Source organism: Sorex araneus, chromosome X (assembly GCF_027595985.1).
Source record: "Sorex araneus isolate mSorAra2 chromosome X, mSorAra2.pri, whole genome shotgun sequence".
In the NCBI taxonomy this organism is placed as follows: Eukaryota; Metazoa; Chordata; class Mammalia; order Eulipotyphla; family Soricidae; genus Sorex; species Sorex araneus.
In genome coordinates, this window is record NC_073313.1 from 208,124,712 (window position 1) to 208,134,445 (window position 9,734).

Consider the following 9,734-nt stretch of genomic DNA (forward strand, 5'->3'; position numbering starts at 1 on the left):
TGGCTGCAAGAATCTGCTCTGGTGCCAAAATGGGTTAGGAGACCTCAGGATCACAGTCAGTAGGCGGGAGGCTCTGCTTCTCGTGCCGCGGCTCTTGGTTCATCTCTGGGCGGAAGGCGCGCCGGGAACACCTCCCCTCCCAGGATCACCTACAGGCTACGTCACTAAAGAAAGTCCTACCTCCTGGTGTAGGGGTCTTAGAGGGTGGCTCTCACCGCGTGGTTGCTGCCGCTGCCGCCATTTAAGCTCAGAAAAATGGGGTGGAGAGGGAAAAAAATCCCTCCCCGGGCTGCACGAGGTTGTAGTTCAGTTCGCAGTCAAAGTGCATGGCTGCAAGAATCTGCTCTGGTGCCAAAATGGGTTAGGAGATCTCAGGATCACAGTCAGTAGGCGGGAGGCTCTGCTTCTCGTGCCGCGGCTCTTGGTTCATCTCTGGGCGGAAGGCGCGCCGGGAACACCTCCCCTCCCAGGATCACCTACAGGCTACGTCACTAAAGAAAGTCCTACCTCCTGGTGTAGGGGTCTTAGAGGGTGGCTCTCACCGCGTGGTTGCTGCCGCTGCCGCCATTTTCGCTCAGAAAAATGGGGTGGAGAGGGAAAAAAATCCCTCCCCGGGCTGCACGAGGTTGTAGTTCAGTTCGCAGTCAAAGTGCATGGCTGCAAGAATCTGCTCTGGTGCCAAAATGGGTTAGGAGACCTCAGGATCACAGTCAGTAGGCGGGAGGCTCTGCTTCTCGTGCCGCGGCTCTTGGTTCATCTCAGGGCGGAAGGCGCGCCGGGAACACCTCCCCTCCCAGGATCACCTACAGGCTACGTCACTAAAGAAAGTCCTACCTCCTGGTGTAGGGGTCTTAGAGGGTGGCTCTCACCGCGTGGTTGCTGCCGCTGCCGCCATTTTCGCTCAGAAAAATGGGGTGGAGAGGGAAAAAAATCCCTCCCCGGGCTGCACGAGGTTGTAGTTCAGTTCGCAGTCAAAGTGCATGGCTGCAAGAATCTGCTCTGGTGCCAAAATGGGTTAGGAGACCTCAGGATCACAGTCAGTAGGCGGGAGGCTCTGCTTCTCGTGCCGCGGCTCTTGGTTCATCTCTGGGCGGAAGGCGCGCCGGGAACACCTCCCCTCCCAGGATCACCTACAGGCTACGTCACTAAAGAAAGTCCTACCTCCTGGTGTAGGGGTCTTAGAGGGTGGCTCTCACCGCGTGGTTGCTGCCGCTGCCGCCATTTTCGCTCAGAAAAATGGGGTGGAGAGGGAAAAAAATCCCTCCCCGGGCTGCACGAGGTTGTAGTTCAGTTCGCAGTCAAAGTGCATGGCTGCAAGAATCTGCTCTGGTGCCAAAATGGGTTAGGAGATCTCAGGATCACAGTCAGTAGGCGGGAGGCTCTGCTTCTCGTGCCGCGGCTCTTGGTTCATCTCTGGGCGGAAGGCGCGCCGGGAACACCTCCCCTCCCAGGATCACCTACAGGCTACGTCACTAAAGAAAGTCCTACCTCCTGGTGTAGGGGTCTTAGAGGGTGGCTCTCACCGCGTGGTTGCTGCCGCTGCCGCCATTTTCGCTCAGAAAAATGGGGTGGAGAGGGAAAAAAATCCCTCCCCGGGCTGCACGAGGTTGTAGTTCAGTTCGCAGTCAAAGTGCATGGCTGCAAGAATCTGCTCTGGTGCCAAAATGGGTTAGGAGACCTCAGGATCACAGTCAGTAGGCGGGAGGCTCTGCTTCTCGTGCCGCGGCTCTTGGTTCATCTCTGGGCGGAAGGCGCGCCGGGAACACCTCCCCTCCCAGGATCACCTACAGGCTACGTCACTAAAGAAAGTCCTACCTCCTGGTGTAGGGGTCTTAGAGGGTGGCTCTCACCGCGTGGTTGCTGCCGCTGCCGCCATTTTCGCTCAGAAAAATGGGGTGGAGAGGGAAAAAAATCCCTCCCCGGGCTGCACGAGGTTGTAGTTCAGTTCGCAGTCAAAGTGCATGGCTGCAAGAATCTGCTCTGGTGCCAAAATGGGTTAGGAGACCTCAGGATCACAGTCAGTAGGCGGGAGGCTCTGCTTCTCGTGCCGCGGCTCTTGGTTCATCTCTGGGCGGAAGGCGCGCCGGGAACACCTCCCCTCCCAGGATCACCTACAGGCTACGTCACTAAAGAAAGTCCTACCTCCTGGTGTAGGGGTCTTAGAGGGTGGCTCTCACCGCGTGGTTGCTGCCGCTGCCGCCATTTAAGCTCAGAAAAATGGGGTGGAGAGGGAAAAAAATCCCTCCCCGGGCTGCACGAGGTTGTAGTTCAGTTCGCAGTCAAAGTGCATGGCTGCAAGAATCTGCTCTGGTGCCAAAATGGGTTAGGAGATCTCAGGATCACAGTCAGTAGGCGGGAGGCTCTGCTTCTCGTGCCGCGGCTCTTGGTTCATCTCTGGGCGGAAGGCGCGCCGGGAACACCTCCCCTCCCAGGATCACCTACAGGCTACGTCACTAAAGAAAGTCCTACCTCCTGGTGTAGGGGTCTTAGAGGGTGGCTCTCACCGCGTGGTTGCTGCCGCTGCCGCCATTTAAGCTCAGAAAAATGGGGTGGAGAGGGAAAAAAATCCCTCCCCGGGCTGCACGAGGTTGTAGTTCAGTTCGCAGTCAAAGTGCATGGCTGCAAGAATCTGCTCTGGTGCCAAAATGGGTTAGGAGACCTCAGGATCACAGTCAGTAGGCGGGAGGCTCTGCTTCTCGTGCCGCGGCTCTTGGTTCATCTCTGGGCGGAAGGCGCGCCGGGAACACCTCCCCTCCCAGGATCACCTACAGGCTACGTCACTAAAGAAAGTCCTACCTCCTGGTGTAGGGGTCTTAGAGGGTGGCTCTCACCGCGTGGTTGCTGCCGCTGCCGCCATTTTCGCTCAGAAAAATGGGGTGGAGAGGGAAAAAAATCCCTCCCCGGGCTGCACGAGGTTGTAGTTCAGTTCGCAGTCAAAGTGCATGGCTGCAAGAATCTGCTCTGGTGCCAAAATGGGTTAGGAGACCTCAGGATCACAGTCAGTAGGCGGGAGGCTCTGCTTCTCGTGCCGCGGCTCTTGGTTCATCTCTGGGCGGAAGGCGCGCCGGGAACACCTCCCCTCCCAGGATCACCTACAGGCTACGTCACTAAAGAAAGTCCTACCTCCTGGTGTAGGGGTCTTAGAGGGTGGCTCTCACCGCGTGGTTGCTGCCGCTGCCGCCATTTTCGCTCAGAAAAATGGGGTGGAGAGGGAAAAAAATCCCTCCCCGGGCTGCACGAGGTTGTAGTTCAGTTCGCAGTCAAAGTGCATGGCTGCAAGAATCTGCTCTGGTGCCAAAATGGGTTAGGAGATCTCAGGATCACAGTCAGTAGGCGGGAGGCTCTGCTTCTCGTGCCGCGGCTCTTGGTTCATCTCTGGGCGGAAGGCGCGCCGGGAACACCTCCCCTCCCAGGATCACCTACAGGCTACGTCACTAAAGAAAGTCCTACCTCCTGGTGTAGGGGTCTTAGAGGGTGGCTCTCACCGCGTGGTTGCTGCCGCTGCCGCCATTTTCGCTCAGAAAAATGGGGTGGAGAGGGAAAAAAATCCCTCCCCGGGCTGCACGAGGTTGTAGTTCAGTTCGCAGTCAAAGTGCATGGCTGCAAGAATCTGCTCTGGTGCCAAAATGGGTTAGGAGACCTCAGGATCACAGTCAGTAGGCGGGAGGCTCTGCTTCTCGTGCCGCGGCTCTTGGTTCATCTCTGGGCGGAAGGCGCGCCGGGAACACCTCCCCTCCCAGGATCACCTACAGGCTACGTCACTAAAGAAAGTCCTACCTCCTGGTGTAGGGGTCTTAGAGGGTGGCTCTCACCGCGTGGTTGCTGCCGCTGCCGCCATTTTCGCTCAGAAAAATGGGGTGGAGAGGGAAAAAAATCCCTCCCCGGGCTGCACGAGGTTGTAGTTCAGTTCGCAGTCAAAGTGCATGGCTGCAAGAATCTGCTCTGGTGCCAAAATGGGTTAGGAGACCTCAGGATCACAGTCAGTAGGCGGGAGGCTCTGCTTCTCGTGCCGCGGCTCTTGGTTCATCTCTGGGCGGCTCTTTCTTTCTTTCTTTCTTTCTTTCTTTCTTTCTTTCTTTCTTTCTTTCTTTCTTTCTTTCTTTCTTTTTTTTATAATGTAAGGAGTACATTTTATAATGTAAGGAGTAATGTAATAAATGTACTGCTATTTATTCAGCCATTGATTAAGCTGATTGAATTGGGTATGAACTCCACATTACTTTTTCTTCTTTTATATTTTTTCTTTTTCTTAACAAATGTCCCAAAGGCCCAAGATAACTGATAGTGCTTGCCTTGTAGGTATGAGGCCAAAAGTTTGATTCCAGAACTGTCTCACAGGCCAAATACTACCAAATAACAGCACAAACAAATATGTGTTAACCCCTGTCATCAGTTATCACAACAGAAAAGAAAAACTAAGAAGGGGAAAAAAAAAGAAGGGCCAATATTTGTAGCTGAGTTGCTTGTCCAGGGGAATTTGGGTGTCCAGAACCTTTCTCTCTTCCTTTCTTCTTTCTTCTATCCATCATTCCTTTCTTCCTTCTCTTTTTTTCTTTCTGCCTCCCTTTCCTTCCTTGTCTCTTTCTTTTTCTTTCCTTCTCTCTTTCGCTCTCTCTTTCTTTCTTCTTCTTTTTGTTTCTTTCTTTTTCCTTCAGTTTTTGGGGTCACACCCAGCAGTGTTTGAGAATCACTCCTGGAGGTGCTGACACCGTGTGCTACAGGGATTGAACTCAGGTTTCCCACAGGCAAACTAAGTAATCCCACTATCACCTCTGCCCATCCATTTTAAACTGTCTCTGTCCCTTCAGTCCTTGCTCCCCTTAAAAAAAAATGGGGCTGGAGCAGTAGCACAGCAGGTAGGGCATTTGCCTTGCACGCGCACAACCCAGGTTTGAAGTTCAGCATCCCATATGGTCCCCTGAACACCGCCAGGAGTAATTTCTGAGTGTGTGAGCCAGGAGTAATCTCTGTGCATCATCGGGTATGACCCAATGATGAAAAAAATGAAAAAAATCATACTTTGGGGGCTGGTAAGATAGGTCAAAGGGCTAAAGCCCATGTTCTAGGTTCTGAGTTTGATCCCACATTTCATGCTGAGCCCCTGCACCCCATCCCAGCCGCCAGCCCTACTAGTATTATTGGACTTAGGCAGCACTGCATCACTGGCCCAGGCACAGAACCATCAGACCCACATATCACCAGCAGTGGCCGTTATAATGTGAGCATCAGTGGGGAGATCTTTCCACCCTCAAATAAAGAACTTTGTGGGCTTCTAGTATATCAAATTATACTCTATTAGAAAAAGCCACACCAAGGGCCAGAGTGATTGAACAGCAGATAGGGCATTTGCCTTGCATGTGGCCAACTTGAGTTTGATCCCTGGCACCCCATCTAGTCCCCTGAGTCCACCAAGAGTGATGTCTGAGTTCAGAGTCAGGAGTAAACCTGAGCACTGTCAGATGTGGCCAAAACAAAACACAACCCTCCAAAAGAAAAAAAAAGTCACACCATCTCTAAGATGGACCACTTTTACCTAGGATTTGAGAGTGAAGGATGGTAGGCCAAAGTCATTTAGATTGCTCTTCCTGAGTCTGCCAAAGATTTAGCTGGGTGATGTGTCTGGTGTTGAGGGGCCACGATCTCTGTCTGACTCAACTAAGCACCTCTGGTCTCAACCTCAACCCCTAATCCAGGTCATCAGGAATGTCAGCACTGACTAAACTGGATTTCAATATTTCTGCTTCGTTTTCCTCTTCCCTTCCTTTTCTCTTTTTCATTACTGATTGTTTGATTATTTTGTTTCTGTTTTGGGGCTACATACAGCAGTGCTCAAGGAGCTTACTTTAGGCTCTGAGCTCAGGGATCACTCTTGGTAGGCTCAGGGGACCATATGTGGTCCTGGAGATCGAACCCAGGTTGGCTGAGTACAACACTAGCAAGTGCCCTGCCCACTATACTATTGTTCCAGCCTTATGCAGCTGACCCAGGTTCAATCCCTGGTGCCACTTAATATGGTACAAAAACAAACAAAATTTCTATTTGTGTAGTTCTGTTTGGGAGCTATACCCAGTGGTGTTCAGGGCTTACTCCTCTGGCTGTGTGCACAGGGATCACTTTTGGGGGTGCTCAGGGGACAATACAGGGTGTCAGAGATTGAACCCAAATAGGCCATCTGCAAGGCAAATATCCTACCTGCTGTACTATATCACTCTGCCCCCCACCCCACAAAAAATTCCTATATACTATCCTCTATAAGTGTATAGTAGACAACATTTTAGAAAAGAAAGCTAAGAGGTGACAGAGATGGCTCGAAGGGCTGAGCACATGCCAGGTTCTGAGTTTCAATCCCCGCAGTGCCTGGCTGGCCCCCTGAGCACTGCCAAGTGTAGCCCTGGTGGCCCCCCGCACCACTGGCGAATCTCGTAAAAAACAAATGCACACAAGAACGTTGTCTAAAGAAAGCTGATTTTTGAAGGGAGAAATTGGAGCAATAATGAATCATTAGATAATGGGTTGAGTGTGAAGTTAGAAATGACAGGTCTGCTGTACTAATCAAACTCATAACCCGGGAGGACGAGAAAAACATAAAAGGGAATTCAAGCTGTTTTTCAGGGGTAGGGGGGATTTATATAACACAAACTTAAATAAGAATTCTCTTGTTTCAATATTTACAGGAAGCATAAGCCAAATAAAAGGGCCTATTATGAAGGCTGAGGCCAGGCATTCTTTCAAGCTCGTTATTTAACATCAGCAGAAGCGGGGTGCTCACCTCTCCCGTCCTGTTTCTTGTTTTGAGGGGGCTTTTTGTTTTTACATATAATTAATGGCCCCCAGATGTACTTGCTATTCAGCGCTCTATCTTTTCGCTTTCATCTTCCTGGGGGAACAGAGGTTTCCAATATTTCCCCCAGCCCAGATTTTCAAAAGGACCCAAAAACAGCCCTGCTGACAGCACTTTTTGGACAGTTTTTTTGGGGGAGACCTCATATCAAACTCTCCTGAGAAATCACAACACGTCTCTGCACTCTTTATTCCAGAGTTGCTGGCAGGCTCGTTGCTACCCACTAGTGTCTGTGCCTCTGAAATCTTTCATCAGAAATCTTGTCGTTCCACCCTGCTTCCTTTGCTCTGATTGTGCCCAGGTCTCCACATCCTCCAGGTAGAGAAATCTGTTCTCTACAGGCAGTGCCATACTGGTTTCTAGGCCTCTGCTAGGCCCCGGTCCTCACTCCTGGGTCCCCAAATGTCAGTCACTCTTACCAGCTCCCTCATTGCCCTCTGCCTCAGACTTGGGCTTCCACAACTTTATGTGTTAAGCATAACTGTGATCCCCCCAGTTCCCTGGATTGGCCCCAGCCTCTCTGCAGTGCAGACAGACTTAGGACATCATCACACTCACTGTATAACTCAGTTGCTTCTTAAATCCAGAAACAGCAAAACATCTCTATTCCCGCCAGATCAATTTCTCTCCAGACAGCAAGCCCTAGGAGTAGACATTTCTTGTTCTGGTACAGACAAGAATAGCTTTAGATACCATCAAACTTTCATCCATATGAAAATTTCCACAGTATGCCCACACCTTAATGTGTTCTAAATATTATATTGTGTCATACAATGTTCATTCAAGATCATTCTCTTGACCTTAGGGGGTCACATATCTCAGCGGTAGGGCACTTGTATTGCATGTGATCCTGGATTCCACTGCAAAACGTCTCTTGATTTTAAATTACTTTACCAAGTACAGTGAATGTTTTAATAATTCTTCACACAGAACTTCTCAGCTCTTATTTGTATTATTTGTACCTCCTCAGTATGTTTTTCTACATATCTGTAAGGGACAAGTGGGAAATCTATTCAAGGAACCAGGTAGTTCCACAATGTTGCTTTTTAAAGACACCCCAAAATAAAAAGGAGTCCTCTGAGATGTGAAATAGGTTACAACCTTTACCAGACCAGCTGGAGTTCTTACAAGCCCGCAAAATGCACCGTGCTTTAAAGTTAGCACTTCCCCCAGTAACAATGGAGACAGATCTGGCGCATGTTATCCGGAGAAAGGCAGTGTCCTGACCTATGTCTGGAGCCTCACTCATTAGATCAGGAAAGAGTATCTTAAGCAAGCGCTCTACAGAAGTGCCTCCAGGAAGATCACGGCTCTATGGTGGATGAAGGCTTTGGGGAAACCATGGACTGGCCATGCAGTTTGAGGCTGGTATCATCTCAGTATAGCTGTTTCGAGTTCTTTTTAGTTTCCAATTGTGTGCTTGTTCCACTTTCTTGGGACTACATTCCCAGTGAGATTGTGGTCCACACTTCAGCTGTGAAATTTAAGAGCAGAAATTGTAATCTGTAGATGGAAGATAACCCCATCCTGAAGTCTGGCCTGCAAAAATAAACCTAAAAGGAAAGCCCAGGGAATAACAGAGGAAGAGTTACTGTGGATAAAATGCACAGGAGACACCATTGCCTCCTTTTCCTTGCTGCAAAGTGCTTTGGAACTATAAAGTAAGGCCGACTTTGTCTTGGTTGGTACCTTCCTCACTTGTTGCTTTAACTCCCTGTGCTCAGCAAGATCTCCAATCAGCAGTGATCAAATCTGGACCGGGTTGCACTGACTCTTTGTGTCGTTCCTAAGTTTGCCGTATCCATCTTGTACTCGATGTAAAGTGCAAGAAATAGAGAATAGTGGCCAAAGAAGTAAGAAAAGTCAAAAAGGAGGACCTCCTTTATTGTTTCAGTATTGTGTTTTTGTTATTCTTTTTGTCAGCAATGGAAATAAGATTGTAGGACTGTACTCCTTCCTTTGGGTATCAAAGAGATCTTATTTCAGCTAATAACCAGATGCTAGTAAGATATGAGGGATAAAAACGAAAGAACTGGGATAAAAGAGCCAAACTGTGCTGTTGCTCCATAGCCCTACGTGAGGTTTTATGTGCTATACACTTTCCTGGGCTCTGAGTTTGCAATGTTGTGTCAATGGACCCACTAGATGCCAAAATTGTACTGAAAGTCTGTTTATTGTATTACACTCATCCCTTGGACTGACCACCCTCATTTCCACCCTGCTATAGTTCCCCAGAGGTCAGAAGGATCAGACTGGCATCTTCCCGCTCACTGTGTTTTGATACTCCAAAGAGGTGATTATTTCTGGTAAGTGCTAAATGACAGGGATTACTCCTGAACACCACCAAGAGTGGCCCCAAAACAAAAACAAAACAAAACAAAAGATATCATTTTTTTAAAAAGCTCCAATGCACTAGAAACATCTCCCCCTGAAATGTAACAGAAAATATTGGGGAGTGGGGAAGCTGGAGAGATATTCTAGTGGGTAAGGTGCTTGCCTTGTACGCCACTAACCGGGTTCAATCCCCAACACCACATATGGTTCCCTGAGCACTACCAGAAGAGATCCCTAACCACAACATCATAAATAAGCTTTGAGCACTGCCTAGTGTGGATCCCCAGAAATTGGGGTGGATATTGAGAGTTAAGACAGGACTTCAGGGGCTGGAGCAATAGCACAGCGCGTAGGGCATTTGCCTTGCACACGGCCGACCCGGGTTTGATTCCCAGCATCCCATATGGTCCCCTGAGCACCGCCAAGAGTAATTCCTGAGTGCATGAGCCAGGAGTAACCCCCGCTCATTGCCAGGTGTGACCCAAAAAACACACACACAAAAAAAAGACAGGACTTCGGTCTCTTTGGCCAACCCTGATTCAATCCCCAAACCACATAT